The sequence below is a fragment of the Pygocentrus nattereri genome, chromosome 15 (genome assembly GCF_015220715.1).
Source record: "Pygocentrus nattereri isolate fPygNat1 chromosome 15, fPygNat1.pri, whole genome shotgun sequence".
Lineage (NCBI taxonomy): Eukaryota > Metazoa > Chordata > Actinopteri > Characiformes > Serrasalmidae > Pygocentrus > Pygocentrus nattereri.
This window is the reverse complement of record NC_051225.1, coordinates 35,313,999-35,330,777: the sequence shown is the minus strand read 5'-3', so window position 1 is coordinate 35,330,777 and position 16,779 is coordinate 35,313,999. Positions and strand designations below refer to the sequence as shown.

Sequence of the window (16,779 nt, the reverse complement as noted above, 5' to 3'; positions counted from 1 at the left end):
GTCAGAAAAGTCACCAGGTTTTGAACATTTTACAGGCTCCTAGTTCTAGGACAGAATAGTTTGTAAGCTGTGCATGTGGGTGTTGTAACTGGCCGTTTAGCTGAATAGTCAGGTTACTTTTCAGGTAGAGCAGGTGTGGGAGAGCAGTGTCCAAGCCTGTTGTGGATAAGCACCTGTTTGGCATCTAATGCTACGTTCCTGCCAGTCTATTTATGTCACTTTGGCTCTATATGTGTGAGGTTTTTTGTTACTCCCTGCATTGCACCCCTTCACAATGTGTTTATTGTAGAAACGTATATCATGATAATGATAACAATGCGAGTTGTTGTGCAGTCCCACCTTTAAAGTGCTTTGGTGCTTTAAGTATCTATGTTGTTAATATATGGAAGAGGAAGCTTAAGGTAGCAGATCCTGTTTGTAGGTTCTTCAACCCTTAGTTATTGCTGTCATTTTGCTTTTTAATTATGTAATTATGTAAATGATTATGTTAGGGAAGTGCTGGCATGGAATCTGTGGGCCGATGACAATATCCAATATTTTTTGTGTGCATGTCTGCAGCTGCTGATACTTTTTAACATTTTATAAACTATTGAAATTGGGATTGGATCTGCCTGAATTGGCGTTTGAGAGAAGTGTTTCATTTATTTCTGTAGGGTTGCATATCGCTGCTGTCGGAAGAAAACCTTGAATCTCCAAAATGGTAACTTTACAGGAGAAGGAAAAAACCTACTGTACTTTTAGTGTAAGTCAACGGAACCAGACATCTTTACAAGTCATTTTGGGCTGTTTCTTTTTGTCCATTCCTCATGAAATTTCAGAAATGGAGATAAGAGGTTTTCTTCCGACAACAGTGAAATGCAATTAATAAATCGCAGATATTTCAACACAGCAGCCCAGAGTGGGCAAAGCATTCTGGTCTTCTAGAGTGCAGTAAATGTGTCTTCAAGTATTGGTTTCTAATATGAGTCAAATTTAGATATCTGCCTGATCCTGTTTTCTTAAGCAAATATCTGGCATTATGATATTAGATTATATTAAATTGGATTAAACGTTATTGTCATTGTGCAGAGTACAGGTACAGAACCAATAAAATGAATTTAGCATCTAACCAGAAGTGCCAAATACAGTATTATTTATGTGTAAAGTGCAGAAAAGTAAATATGGTAAGCATTGCTGTGGTTACAATATATACAATTAGGGAGAGTAGACAAATGGTAAACAAAATATAGATATTGCAAGTATAAACATATGTGTATATTCAGAGTGAGAGGAAATAATGCAAAAGCAGGTAGTATGTACTGTGAGAGCAGCATATGTAAAATCATAAGTATGCAGAGTAAAACCATGTACAGTAACAGATTGTGCCAATATGAATAGTGCAATAAATACTTAGACATAAAGTACAATAACAGTACAATCCTAGTTTGATTTAGCTCTGATATCATTGTGCACCCCTGGTGTGACGTGGAGTCAGTAAGCAGACGTGTGGTTAAAAAGCAACAGGAAAGCTTTACTGTGGTGATCAGAAGAACACAGAATCATCAGTACACAGGCATGGGACAATTCCAGGAAAGCAAGCAGCAGGAGAAAGGCAACCACAACAGAGTTGGGGAAGATGGAGCAGGATCCAAAATGAGGTGAAGAGTCAAAACCGTATAGCAAACAGGTCCAGCAAAGGTACACTAAGGGTAAATCCAATAAGCAGGGTCAAATAAAAACAGGCCGAAAGTCATACACAATAATCAAAACCAGATACAAGAAACGCCCAGTAAGTTCTGCTCTACAGCCCAGGTTTAAATACTAAACCAACTCCTCATAAGAACATCATGAACAGGTGAGTAACATCAATATTAGTAGAGCGAGAGCTCTGATAGGCTCAGGGTGACAGGTCAGGAGTCACATGACTCTGCTGAGGAGTCTGGCTAACGGAGTCCGACCCTGGTAACAACAAGAGGCAAATAGCTCAGCATCTGGACTTCCCAGAGGATTCTGGGAGGTGTAGTTTTTGTCCTGTGAATCAAATTTAAATCATAATAAAATGTTTCCTATTTGGTATGGATTGCACTCTCTGCTTGTTTCAAAGAATGATGATTGAGAGTTAATTCATATAGACTTGTGCTGTTTTTGTTACCACCAGTGATAAGTTCTCTCCCCTCATACCGCAACTGTACGTTGAAAGCATAGTCCGAACTCACGTGGGCCTCGTTCACTCATTTTTTTTTTTCTTCCTTAAATTAGTTTTTGTGAAAGGTTGCAAGACAAAAACAGATTCATGACGTGCTCTTAAACCACTCAGCTGTTCTCACCTTTGTCCTCTTGAGTGTGTGTAGATTCTATTCTTACCAAAGTGCAAATCACAAATCAGAAAACACTGGTGATTCTCGGAATGTTTTGACTTTAAGAAAAAATTGCTTGTTAAGAATAGTTGGTGAATGAGGCCCTTTGTTTACATCTTTAATGTTTAAGTATGCTTTTATGTTTAATTAATTTTGAAAAATAGTGGGTGGAATTCCCCTTTTAAGCAACACCAGGCAACTGAGTGTCTGCATTTCATTTTTACTGTATTTGCAATTTTTTGCAAATAAATGTATTTCTTTGCAATGCTAGACTAAAGCCCAATTCTGATACCAGTGCATCAGTACATCAGTATCAGGTTAAATAAACTGTTGAGTCTTAAAAGTTGAGTCTTTTTGAATCAATATTATTATTATTATTATTATTTTTAATTATTTTTGTCTTATTTGGATGATGCATTCATGACATGTACAGATCAAGCTGTGTATGTTTTCTGTAAAGGCTGTTAGTACGAATCCCAAAATGAAGCTGAAGGTGTGATTTCATAGCAGTTTCACTTTTTGTTTTTGTTCTGTGAACTTTATAATTTACAGGTGTTAAGTGCACTTTAACAACTTTAATTGTAAACTCTTTCCACCCACACAGAGTTAACCATTTAAGAATAATATGCTTTGTACACTGTAACTCATTTTGGTTAACAAAAAGTGTTCTGAGGTTTGGCTCTGAAACTGTTTCTTATCAGGCAGGCGTGTCCATATTTACTTGCTGTGTGCATAAGAGGGTTGGACTTAACTGTAATTTTTTTAGTAAACGCTGAACTTGTGAAACTGGAAATGAATTAGAACATGAATAGTCAAACCGGGACTTTCCTAAGGGAGAGAAAGCACTGTTTGGGTTGATATTGGTGCATTACTGAAGAGTCCAATACTAAACCTACAGAAACTCAGAGGGGTCATAACCGGGGCTCAGAACTGATTTGAGGGCTGTAAACAAAAAACAGAAAATATCCACATTTTACATTTATAAATGTTTATTTAAGCCATTGTTTATTTATTTAGCCCATTAATTTGTTGCTCATTTCTGTCCTCCAAATGTTGTTGGTTCAACATCACATCTCCTGTGATTTCATACACGTTATCATTTTACATATTTATATGCCATTTATGTGGAAGCTGTTTGTGTCACAGTAGAACATATGCTGTCAACATGTAAAGATTAAGTTCTTTAGTAAAAGCAGTGGTTCTATTTAGAACCATGACTTCTATATAGAACCACATGCAGGCTCAAACGTTTCTTCGCCTGGTGAAATAGGTCTTCAGACTGATGGAGAATGTTCTGTAAATGTCTTTTTGAAAATTGTTCTACATATCACCAAAAAAGGGTTCTTCTATAGTATACTTTGTTAAAAAGATGGTTCTTCAAGGGTTCTTTATATTAAAAAAATTGTTCTGTATAGAACCATGAACACCCACAGAACCCTTTGCATGGTGAAAGCGTTTTTCAGATTAATAGAGAACGTGTTGTAGATGGTTCTATGTAGCCCCTTTTTTGAAAAGGGTTCTGCATAGCATCAACAAGGGGTCTTCTATTGTTATGATGTCAAGCTTGTAACAACAGTAGAACCCTTTTTCGAAAAGCAGTATGCAGTACATTTTCCATCAATCTGAAGAACCACTTCACCATGCAAAGAGCCCTTTAAAGCATGAAATAGTATTATGTAGAGCTCATGGTTCTAAACAAAATCATTGCTTTTATAAAGAACCGTTAAAGAAAGATTTCTCATAAGAATGCAACTATTTAAATTTATTAAGGTAATTACATAACTGATTACAGAGTTAATTACATACATTTACATCTGGTTTACATTCTGTATTGATAGATTTCTGTATTTCAGACTTCTTTTAGTTTTTCATTTTGCAAAGACACACACACACACACACACACACACACACACACACACACACACACACACACACACACACACACACATTTTCTAAACTGCTTATCCTTCTGGGTCTTGGGGGTGCTGAAGACTATTTCTGCGGTCATTGCATAGAATGCAGGATACACCCTGAACAGCTCGCCAGTCCATCACAGGACAAAGACTGTTTTCTTTAAATACAATGAATCATACTTATATGTAAAGCATATGTAAATAACCTACGCTCTTCTACTGAAGAAATGAGTGTCCAAACACTCCTCTACTCAAGAATAACTCAGCTAGTTTGCATTGTAGTCTATAAACTTAATGAATTATAAAACTTAGTGTATAAAAAGCTGTATATTTTAGAGGTGGGTTAGTACAGCATGATTGTGTCATTACATTTGAAGTGTGAATACTTTTGCCATGCATTGCTTTTTACATGGTTCTCGTCCTGGGCCTTAAAGCTGCAGTTTTCCTTATTGTACAGTAAATGTCTCCAGCAGGTCCTCATTGCTTGCCCAGACAAGTAAATGATCTAATCAGGTGGTAAAGTTTCTGAAGTGGAAGTTCACTGAGTGATGCCTTCGCTTTAGCGCTGTAGGCTTCTTGATATGCTTCTCTCCTGTGCTTAGGGGTGTGGCATTAATATGCGTGAACTGCAAAGCTCTCCACCTTATCAAGTGAGAAAATCATGAGTCCACAGAGACGGCGTAGCTGAAGTGGCTGATGAATGATTGGCTGGTTTTGTTTTCCGTTGAACGCTGTACTGGAATTAGAGAAAACCATCTGTGTGGTGGTTATGGTTCGAGGAACCTCAGCGTCTGCAGCTTAAATATAGAACAAAGAAGTGAAACGCACTGAGGCTTCAAATACATGTTGATAAGACACCACTCTATTTATGTTTGTACTTGTGGAGAATGTCCACTATATATTACAGTCAGTCAACACAGAAACTTTAGAGTAGAATGTTTTAATCATGCAGATCATTCTGCTGCATACAACGTACCTGGCTGTTTAGAGCTGTTCCTTTACAGTGTATTACAAAGTCATGACTGGAGCAAAAGAAATGCTCCAAATTTACTTGGAAAAAAAGTTTCATTAACTTTCATTCAAAGTTAAGCCTGTTTGTTTTTTTTCTCTCTACTGTAAAATTACCATTGCAGTTTCTTTTCAAAGCTCATAGTGACAATGTAAAATTACTGCTACTTTGAAATGACCATTGTGGATTTGTCATAATGCTGTTGTTGGTGACCATAGACAATGGTGACAAATAGAAACATGCTATATTTAAACAGATAACTAAAGCACTTGAGCAGTTTTAGGGTTCTTCAAGCTGAAATTCTGACAAAGCAGATTTTCACTGTATTTCTACTGTACATTTTTATTTATAGGAAACTGGAAAATTACAGTTTTACAAGAAAACAAGCAGCAAAAGCACTCGGTAACTCTAAAGATGTTTAGCTTGAGTGTTGGTCAGAACTTGGAGCATCTAGTGTGCTGGCTATCTCGGTGAAGGCCTGACCCAAATATCAGTTGGCTGATAAAATCAGGTCAGTGGATTTTTCAGCTTGGCGAAAAATCTGATTAATCACAAACATTTGCAACTTGCTTGTTTGTATTGTAATAATGTCTGTGATATAATCATCCATAACGAAAGTGAGCAAGAATGAGGAAAGTAATAACCAGAAAGAAATAAAAAAAATAGAGAAATAATTCACTTCAAAGTGTTATTAACACCTCCGCCCGCCTAAAACTTTTTGTTATTAACACCTCCGTGGCCTAAAACTGTTTAACACTCTAAAGGTGTTATTAACAAACATGGAATAAACGAGCGTTACTCACCGCCGCCCTCTAAAGGTGTTATTAACAAACATCGAATAAACGAGCATTACTCACCGCCGCCCTCTAAAGGTGTTAACAAACATCGAATAAATGAGCGTTACTCACCGCCGCCCTCTAAAGGTGTTATTAACAAACATCAAATAAACGAGCGTTACTCACCGCTGCCCTCTAAAGGTGATATTAACAAACATCAAAAAAATGAGCGTTACTCACCGCCGCCCTCTAAAGGTGTTATTAACAAACATCAAAAAAATGAGCGTTACTCACCGCCGCCCTCTAAAGGTGTTAACAAACACCGAATAAATGAGCGTTACTCACCGCCGCCCTCTAAAGGTGTTATTAACAAACATCGAATAAACGAGCGTTACTCACCGCCGCCCTCTAAAGGTGGTAAATATGCTCTAGTTCACATAATGTTGCAGTGTAAACATATGACTGTGAAAGATATCATCTTTTTAAAATTATTGCAATCTGCAGAAATAACTGTATAATAATTGCCCAGTTTTCATATCAGTTTTGCCCGAATTCTGACAGAAACAGAAATGTAATATTCATATGGTGAAGGAAAATGCATTCTTGTCTCTAGAGAACTCTGAGTAATTATATAGTGGCTGGAAAACAAACATCAAAAGCAGTCAGTGACTTTGTGAAGGTGAAATTTGTGCACTAGCTGTTTTTTTTTCCTGCCAGCTCAGCATCACTAGCAGCGGAGATTGTGTGTGAGGTAATGGTAGCCCAGTGATGTGCTCATCCTTTCCTCGTCCTCGTCTCAGTCCAGTCACGTCCCCACAGTGTTCTGTGTGTCTGAGCCGGTGCGATAGGCGCACGCGTGGTTTATAAACGATTCCAGCATGCTAATCTGGTTGAGCTGTGCTAATCTGGTTGAGCCGGGCTTCTGTAGCAGAGCAGGATGAGAGAATATGTCTGAAGTCATCCTGGGAGGGACAGGGGGACTAGCTTACCGCGCAGCAGCCCACTGGGAGTGGGCCAGGGAGGGTTGGATTTCACTGCGTTCTGGGTGGGGGGTGGAGGGTTAGCGGTGCCGGTCAGGGAAGAGGAGGAGGAGGAGGAGGCAGCAGAGTCTAAAAAACATAGTGCACTAGCATCCTTACACGCTAGCAGACCTAAATACAAGGTAATGCTAAAGCTGGAGTTAGAGAGGCATCTCAGGCGAGCGGTGTGAACTAGCGGAGGGTGCCTTTGTCTGGTGGACGTTAAGGATATTGAGGATACTGAACAATGCTTGGATGTTCTCCTGAAGCATGAGAAGGTATGTCTGATCTGCTGACTCCTCATGTATAGACAAAGAGAGAGACAAAAGCGATGCAGGTCAGATTACAGACTGCAGTGAATGGACATGGTTCATTTAACAGAGAGCTTTAACTTGTTTAGTACAGTTGTGGGCAATGTGTCTAATGTTTCTTGTTATGAGATTGTTTAAAGAGTTGTGTAGTCTATAAAGTCATATCGCTGTTGTCGGTAGGAAACCTTGTATCTCCAAAATGGTAACTTTACAGGAAAAGGAAAACCTACTTTACTTTTAATGTAAGTCAGTGGAACCAGATATTTTCCAAGGCATTTTGGGCCGTTTCTTTTGGTCCATTCATTATTAAATTTACACACCATGTAAAGGGAAACATGCCCTTTACAAATTATGTCAAAAAACTGAAAAGCAACAAAAATGGAGATATGAGGCTTTCTTCTCATAGCAGTGATATGAAAGAACAACTAAAGAGAACACATTTCTGCACACTTTAGTGCACAATCACTGTTCATTTGCTGAATTTAACATACTGAGAAAATGAAACCAAAGATGTGTAGAAGTTATAGCGCATTTTCTATTGTATGGTAAATCCAGCAAATTAATAAATCAATAAAATTTGCGCACAAAAATATGTGACGTGTTTGTGTGAATGTTTTAACGTATTTCCAAATAGAAAATCAATACAAAGTGGTTTGATATATACATACACATATATACATGTACATGTGTGTATAATATATATACACACACACACACACACACACACACACACACACACACACACACACACACATACACATACATATGGTTGTAAGCCAAAATGCTCTAAAACATCTCTAAAGAACTCTGTATTTCAGATTATTGCATTTAAAATGGCCTGTGTGGGTTCCAGATTGGATCTTGTTGATAATTAAATTGGCTATATTTGTGATGTAGACGATGCGATTGCTGGTTCCTATCACCACCACTGTAAAGAAGTCTGAGTTTCTCTCCCGTGACCCACCTCACACCGAACCACTCTTAATGACCAAATGACTGAACTGTGCAGAAATTTTGACATTTTTGGTGGAATTCCTTTTTTAAAATGCTGCCTGCTTGCTCACATTTTCACTCATATTTCATGCAGGTATGTTCACGCTGACGTCACCCACACGCGCTTTCCCACAGTCCTCGTGTTGATATGTTGAGCTCATAATACCTTTGTTGTTGGTTCTTGCAGAACTTAATAAGCTTAGTTACAACTCCGTGTTTAAGTCTTATTTAAGCGCTTTTCCAATTTGGGTTGACCTCTATTTAAAACATTCTGTCCTCAGTAAGGACGATGGGATAAGAAATTGTAATCAGGTTATGGTTATATTGAATAAATCAGTGAGCTGTCTCCTCAGTGCAAAGGAACGTCTTTGAAACATCACTGCAGGCGTCAACTGCTTCAGTCTAACACGACTTTCACTGGCACTGACCCGTCAACATGTCACAAAGAGGGACTTTCTGGGGTCTCACTCATAGTGAAAGTGACTTGTGAGTTGCTTCCATGCAGTGCTGGAAATAGTCATGTCTCATACTGGCAATCCAAGGGAAAGTCATGGTGTGTTTGTCTGCATTAATCCTTTAATACCAGGACTAAAAGTATTTTGAACTTGGCTTTTAAAGTCAGCTTGAACAGGGAAATATATAGTATCTCACAAAAGTGAGTACAACCCTCACATTTCTGCTAATATTTTATTATATCTTTTCATGGGAGAACACTATAGAAATGAAACTTGGACATAACTTAAAGTAGTCAGTGCACAGCTTGTATAGCAGATAAATTTACTGTCCTCTGAAAACAACTCAACACACAGCCATTAATGTCTAAATAGCTGAAAACAACAGTGAGCACAGCTCGCACTGAACATGTCCCAATTGTGTCGTTGTCCCTCCCTGGTGTCTTATGACTCGTTACAAGGTTCCAGTTGTGAATGGGGAGCAGGACTGTTAAATTTGGTGTTTTAGGTAGAATTCGCTCATACTGACCACTGGATATTCAACATGATACCTCATGGCAAAGAACTCTCTGAGGATGTGAGAAATAGAATTGTTGCTCTCCACAAAGATGGCCTAGGCTATAAGAAGATTGCTTACACCCTGAAACTGAGCTATAGCCTGGTGGCCAAGGTCATACAGAGGTTTTCCAGGACGGGTTCCACTCGGAACAGGCCTCACTAGGGTCGACAGAAGAAGTTGAATCCATGTGTTCAGTATTATATCCAGAGGTTGACTTTAAAGAATAGATGCGTGAGTGTTGCCAGCATTGCTGCAGAGGTGGAAGAAATAGGAGGTCAGCATTGCCGCACAATGCATCAACTCGGTCTGCATGGCCATCAATCAGAAGGAAGCCTCTTCTGCAGCTCATGTGCAAGAAAGCCCGCTGAACATTTTGGCTCAGATGCTGTGCAGCATGTGTGGTGGCGCCCTGGTGAGGAGTACCAAGACAACTGTCTCTTGCCTACAGTCAAGCATGGTACAGGTTGCATCATTGTCTGGAGCTGCATGAAAGCTGCCGGCACTGGGGAGCTGCGGTTCATTGAGAGAAACATCAATTCCAACATGTACTGTGACATTCTGACAAACAAAGCAAAACTTTCTTTGTCCATTTTTGTCGTTTTTGAGTTTTTTACATAATTTGAAAAAATGCAGTCCTTTACGTTATGGGTGAAGTTCATATATAATGCACTTTCGTTCCATATCTTTATGTTTTTGTGGTATCAGGAAGGATCTCTGAGCCAGCTGATAGGTGGGGGTGATGGCATTTGAAGCTGGCAGTCTGTGTCCAAGCAAAACAACATCCTTTTGGCCAATTTCACGATTGTTTGAGTTTGTGTGGTGTTTGTTCAGGGATCTCCTGTCTGTGATCGGTCCACATGGTATCACATGGTGGCCTGCGTCACTGCATGGAGCTCCAACAGTGCTGAGATGGGCAGCAAGCAAGTGTCCAGCTAAAGTTCGGTACATTTTATTAGAAGATTTATTTTAATCTTCTTGTAATCCTAATAGTTTTTAATGATGGAATAGTATCCAATATAATTGTGCTTAATATGAGCAGGCACATGACTTAACAACATAAGGTCAGTTGAGATTTCAGGTTGGGGAAGTTGAAGTGAGGTTGCAGATCACCGATAGCAAAACAACTCTCCCCTTAAAGGCAGAGCGGGACAGACGAGACATACCCTCGATGTAAATATGTGAAACGAAGCAGCTCTCCTCTTAAAGCTGCAAACAAGTGGAAGACCGTGACATGACAGAAAAGAGAGTGCTCTGGCCACCTCGGCCACCCCTTTAAAACCACTCATGCTTACAGCTGACTGCACTGGTGTTAAGAGGCTGCAATAATTTAGCAACGAGCAGAAGGATACATGTGAAAACCTTTTATTATTCAAAACTAGCTGAGAAAAATCAGTTGTTTTCGTATTGGATGAGTAACAGAGGCTGCCTGTTCAGATGAGCTAACACTACAGCTGACTGGTGCAACACTGGCCACTGATGAGGACTCATCGTTTCACACGATTTTCTCTACAGTGGTTGACAGACCATCATGTTAGTCTGTCAGAGAGCACACATGCACCAATGTTTCTCCAACTTGCAACCATCAGTGATAAAGCTGCCTTCTCAATCATGTCCTAGAGCTGTTCTTGACCTGTCCGTTAAGGCACAAATACAAGCAATCCTGTACCATTTCACGGTTCTGTTCAAACGTAAAAAAGGCATTTTATTGCAGTGTTAGTCTGTATATTTTCTCAGTTAACTCCAGTACTCCAGTACCAGCATACATCTGCACATTTGAGTGGTATATCATGCACCATTTTGAGGAAGAAAACACCTACAAAGGAACGTCACCTTTCAGGGGCCTTTTATTGTTACCCTGAGGAAACAAATCAATATTAATATTATTTCCATAGTGTGATGTTTGTATGCGTATTTGTCCAAGACTGGGCTAATAGAAGAGTACTTTTCAAATAAAGTCTGCAGTATTTATGCAGTTCATCATAGAAAACCTCACTTTTTTAATTTTGCCATACACTTTTGATTGACTGGTCACTAGGTCTGCTCCATAAGCCCTTCAGTCTTATTACAGTGTCACAGGTAATGAAACGCATACTCATCTTTCAGAGACAGAATGAAAGATGCCTAATGCAATTTTAGCTGCTTTAATGTATGATGAGAAGATCCTGTCCGTTCCACTGACAGATGAAAGAGGAATTATTTGCTTCGAAGGCAGTTCTGACCGTGATTCTGAGTTTTATTTTGTATTTGGTGCCTTTTGAACAGAAGGATCCTTGTTTTGTTCAGTGTGTTACCATTAAAAAAGGGTCAATTTCTCTCATTCAGCTGTTACTATTGATTTTAACACCATTGATGTCAAAGTCAGTAGGGCTAAATTTGTCTTTAGCACTAAATCATAGCTACACATACCATCACTTTATCTTGAAACATAATTAAGTTTTCTGAATCCATCACTTTGCCTCTTTTCATTTGCATGTTGCATTTTGCATGTTCAACCAAACTCTTATTCAAAGAAACCCATTTAAAAATGAAACATTGTTGCTGAGAGGTTAATAAATGTGTTAATTAAATGCACATTTTTTTAGATTCATTGCTAAAAAATGTTGAAAGAGTTAGAGGGGCTAAATTGTGGAATAACCTGGGTGAACTAGGTGCAAGTTCCAAATGCACTGTTGCAATGTTCACATTACCAGGATGAAATGGTACAAATCCCATTTTTTGCCTTAACATGACTCAGATCTGATGTTTTCAGAGGTGTGTAGACACACAAATCTGACCTGAGCCACTTTCATGTGTGGTTGTAGATGTGATGTGTACAGACATTTGATCTTATGAGTCAGATTTCATGTGTTTTTTTTTTTTTGTTTTTTTTTTTGTTTTGTTTTTTTGCTGCACATGCATCGTTATTCCACGTTAATTGATGGATTTGATTAATTTGCTTAGATGAATGTAAACCATCATGTTAGAGAGCTTGGTTGTGAACAAAACATCAGATTTGAGCAATGAGTCTTGTAGCCTTTGCCCCTCACTGTCTTAGCATCACGTGATCGCTTTTAGCTAACAGAAGAGGAGTCATGACTCTATTCCAGTGTTTCTGCCTTGTGGTGGTACAAAACAGTAGCAAGACTCTGTACACATCAACACAAATACCTAAACACAGCCTACATGGCAGCACCCTTTCCTATAACGCATGTGTCAACTCATACTGGCACAACCTTTGCCCTATAAAGATGACCTATCAGCGTTTAAATAGGACAGCAAAGGTGTCAGCAACACAGCAAACCAAACCTAAAGTATGCTGCCACTGCAGGTATGAAAAGGAAAGTTTATGGACCTTTTATTTCTTACCTTTGATGACTCGATGTATAAACCCTTTAACATTCCAGGTTTATTTCGTACAGAGGCTTATTATTCAGCAACTACAGGGACTTTAATGGAAATTAATTGAGTTTTTCTCAGGTTATAGAAGGGCCCATGGCATGTTAAGGTGCTGAAGTAGACATTTGCTTTAATGTATTGACACAGCTCATTTTAGCTTTTGTGGTAAAAGAGCTCTGTAAGTACCATATTCGCATAGCACTGACAACAATGTTGTTTTATTGTTTTTGGCTTCAGAAAAGAGTAGAAAATGATGTAATCAATTGTATTTGGGACATGAACTATCTTCAAGTCAGTAGTCTTCTAAATCTGACATTGCTGCACAGTGATGTTTGTTCATCATTATCTTTTTTATTGACCCTTAAAATCCTGTTACAGCAGAATTCCAGGTTCCAGAGGAGTGTTTCTGTGGGTGTTTTCCTAAATCAAGCCCATCACATGATCCAACAAATGTGGTCAAAATAATAAAAATGCATGTCAGTCTATCAATAGTGCAGTCCTGGTGTCTTTCAGGGCTCCAGGACTCCAGCAGTGAAGCCCAGCGGCAGGAGACTGTATTGACTCCGGCCTCGCCTGGTCTAATGGTTACTCTCCCCCAGGCCTTCTCCTATCACTCGTCTCAGCGTGCTCAATTATTCATACGAGCCCCTCTTATATTAAAAGCAGACAGGAATAGAGGCTCTTACCCACAGGCCGCTGCACTTCCACATGCTTTGCTTTCAGTGAGTGCAGTCAGTCTACGGGATTATTCACTGCAGAGATGTTAAAGGGAAGTTTGGTTATTTGCTTCTCTGCGTCAAATATGTAGGCTGGTGTCATTCTAAAGGGTGATTATTTATAGGAAATTGAGATCACAGAGGTCATTTTAAAAGTCATCAATTGCATCATTTTTCCCTAGTCGATAACCGGTCACACAGACAGACGTAGAGAGGCCCAATCCCATTTCACCCCTTACCTCTAACACACATAGGAGTAGGGTGTCCTGGTTTTTGTTGAGATAGTAGGGCGAAGTGTTAGGGCTACATGACCCTCCAAACAGATTTTTCAGACTCACTTCAATCAGAGTGTTATGAGCAAAAACGATGGCTGTGCAAGCAACCAAAGAAACCCACAAATGTGAGTATTTTCTCTATTAAAGAATTACGATAACCACTGTTATCTTAGTTTAAAGGCGTTTGTCTATTATGGTCCTTTACTTCATAACTTAAATTTATTCATCAGCGTCATCCATTATCACTAATTATTCCTAAACATGGTCCTCATTTGTGTTTAAGGTATCCTTCCATATATCTCTCATGCATGCTATCCATGCCACTTTGTTTGTAGGGCACAGTCACCAGCCAGTTTTTAACAATGACCTGTAAATTACTCACCAGCCTTTGTAAAGGGCAAACTGCAGCCAGTCTTATGGTCAACAGCAACGCTGTCAACCACAGTCACCGGGGTGATTTCATGATTTAGCCTCTGTAATCCTAAAAATGTCACAACAATTTTCAGCACTAAATCGAAGAAAACATGCATTTAGCCATTTTAAATCGAAAACTGTTGACTGTTTCTAGGCTGTTTCTATCAGTCTAGAAACTCACTCTAGAAACCCCCTCTTTCAGTTAGTATGTGATTGGTTCCTAGGTGCCTCATGGTTGTAAAAACATAGAGCTTTGAAATGAGATTCATCTTTTTTAGTCACCTTGTATAATATGTATAGGACACCAATGGCAGCCCAGTTGTGGAATCGCACAGCTGAATTTCATCTTACTGATCTTCTTGTGTCTCTGGCTTTGGCACATTTATCTCAAAGAGTAATATACATAGATTGTTGGACCACAGATGTTCACCTGTGTTATTTTTCTGTGCTGCATCAGTCTTGAACATTAGTCTTCAACATTGTACTGAAAATAAGGCTTATTGTTCAAGGAATTTAGTGCAAACTGGCTGAGCTATTCTTAGGTTATGGAAGTGTGTAATAAAACGTCAGGCCTTCCAGTTGGCCCTGGCCATTTAAGGGGTTAAGGTTCGGTAGGGAAGTTACATGCTTTGCTAACTGTACCTCCAGTTTTAAAATGGAAACAATTGAGAGAACCTATAACCACTCACTAGAAAGCCCTTTCTGTTTACATTCTGCAAACTACATAATTAGAGATTAGAGCTTTTCTGCCATCTGTCTTTTTCCATGTGCTAACTTAAGCCATTTTATTTAAGAATGCGGTAATAAGATGGTTTAAAACCAGAGGCAGTCCTGTTAGGCAGCCTTCTTTTGCTTTTATTCGAGTCTTGCTGAGCCACTGCTAGAGAAGAAAAGTCCTCTCTGTAAAATGTTCTGTAAAATCCAAGTCTAAATATGAACATTTGGTGTTGAATCATTTTGGCATAATGAATTCTGAAAGTTTGATGCATCGTTTACGTGCGCTCAATAATCCGATCATAACCCGGAATTCTGCAGTTATCCGATTATTCAAATGGTCATGTAAACAGCATACTCTGACTTCTTAGATCGGAGTATGATCTAGAAATCTGATTAAGGAATCCGATAAAGAGATCTGACTTTTAGCTCAGTAATCAGATTTTTCAGTGCATTAGAACTCTTACTCTGATTTCTTTCGGATTTCTCAGTCTGCACATGTGCGGAACAGATGGAGGTACTGTAAATAAGCAAGCAGTGTGCTGAGAGATGGCAGCAAAATACTTTTGGTTGGTTGTAAAGCAGAAATCTGATTACTGCCCGATTCACGTTGACCTAGGGTTTTCCCATTATCTGGTTACTGAAGTGCATGTAAGCACATTGATCGGATTACTGACAAAATCCGATTTTCTGCAGGTATCGGATTATTAAATGCATGTAAACACACTCGGTGTATCAAAACTGTCTAAACGTGTAATGTAAGCTGCATAAACAGTTTTCTTGTTTTGTTTTTGTGATGTCACTAAACCTACAGCAGTTTTAACCCCTCCCATTACTAGTAACCATTTCTGCTTTATTAATCTGCTCTTCTTTTTCTTTAATGATGTCATTTCCCATTGCTTGTTTATTTTAATATGGAAAGTTCTAACAAAGCCACAGTCATGGATTTTTTTAGTGTTTGTCACAAAGCCCACCACTTTGAATAAGCAAACACATGAACAGAAACATTTCCTTCTCTCTTATGTCTTTCTGCTGCCTGCCAAATTCTCCCACCTCTCCACCCACTCTGACTACAGTATTCTTATATATCTGCTTGACTGGAAATATCTGTTGTAGCAATAAGCAGGTCTATTTACAGCCGCTCTTACTGTGGACTACCACAAGCCCACAGTGACTCAGTGGTTTTCTGGTGCCCTTCCTTTAGAGCTAATGTGGAAAAGCACTGCTTTATACTGGCCTCAGAAACATAGGATTAATATGTCCATCCATCCATTTTCCAAGCCGCTTCTCCGTCAGGGTCGCGGGGGGATGCCGGGAGCCTATCCCAGCAGTCATTGGGCGGAAGGCAGGATACACCCTGGACAGGTCGCCAGTCCATCGCAGGACTGTGTAATATGTCCCATTTATAATTTGTTTAAGTACCAATATGTAATAAGTACTGTGTATATACTATGTATTTATCTATATGTAATAGTATAACCCATATGTATTGTATGTAAGACTGGATTTTATGTTTATAATCACTCCAGCTGGTGTACTAAAACATTTAATGTGCAACAAGAAACTGTCAAACACTAAAACGTTTCGAGGCTGAAGTCAGTTTCTCATTCACCAGCTTCTTGTTCTAATTTCCCCTTCCACTTTTAATGGTGCAGCAGTTACATTCTGGCGTCTCAAGCACCAAATTCAATTTAATTCAAAACACGGTAAAATTCAAACAAGAAGCTGGAGAATGCAAAGACTCCAGCCTTGTAGAAAATTGAGACATTTTACCAGAAACCGTTCTACTTCTGTTCTCCACTGTTTAAGGAAAAGTTTCCTGCCGGAGATGTGAGAAGATATTTTATGTATAATAAATACATCATCACATATCGGTTTAAAGTATTGGCCAAATTGAAACATCGGCCCAATGCAGCT

General features: G+C 39.0%; 1 protein-coding gene across 2 annotated transcripts in view; it reads left to right on the top strand.

Moving 5' to 3' along the window:
• The window catches only part of lrrk1 (leucine-rich repeat kinase 1), a 148,275-nt gene that overhangs the window by 7,080 nt on the left and 124,416 nt on the right, over window positions 1-16,779 (top strand). The window contains exon 1 of one of the 2 annotated variants that reach the window (XM_017699557.2): window positions 7,113-7,331. The exons of the other annotated variant lie outside the window; for it this stretch is intronic. The gene's annotated coding sequence lies outside the window, so the exon portion shown is untranslated. Of the gene's footprint in view, window positions 1-7,112; window positions 7,332-16,779 lie in introns of those variants that run through there. 2 annotated transcript variants of the gene reach the window in all.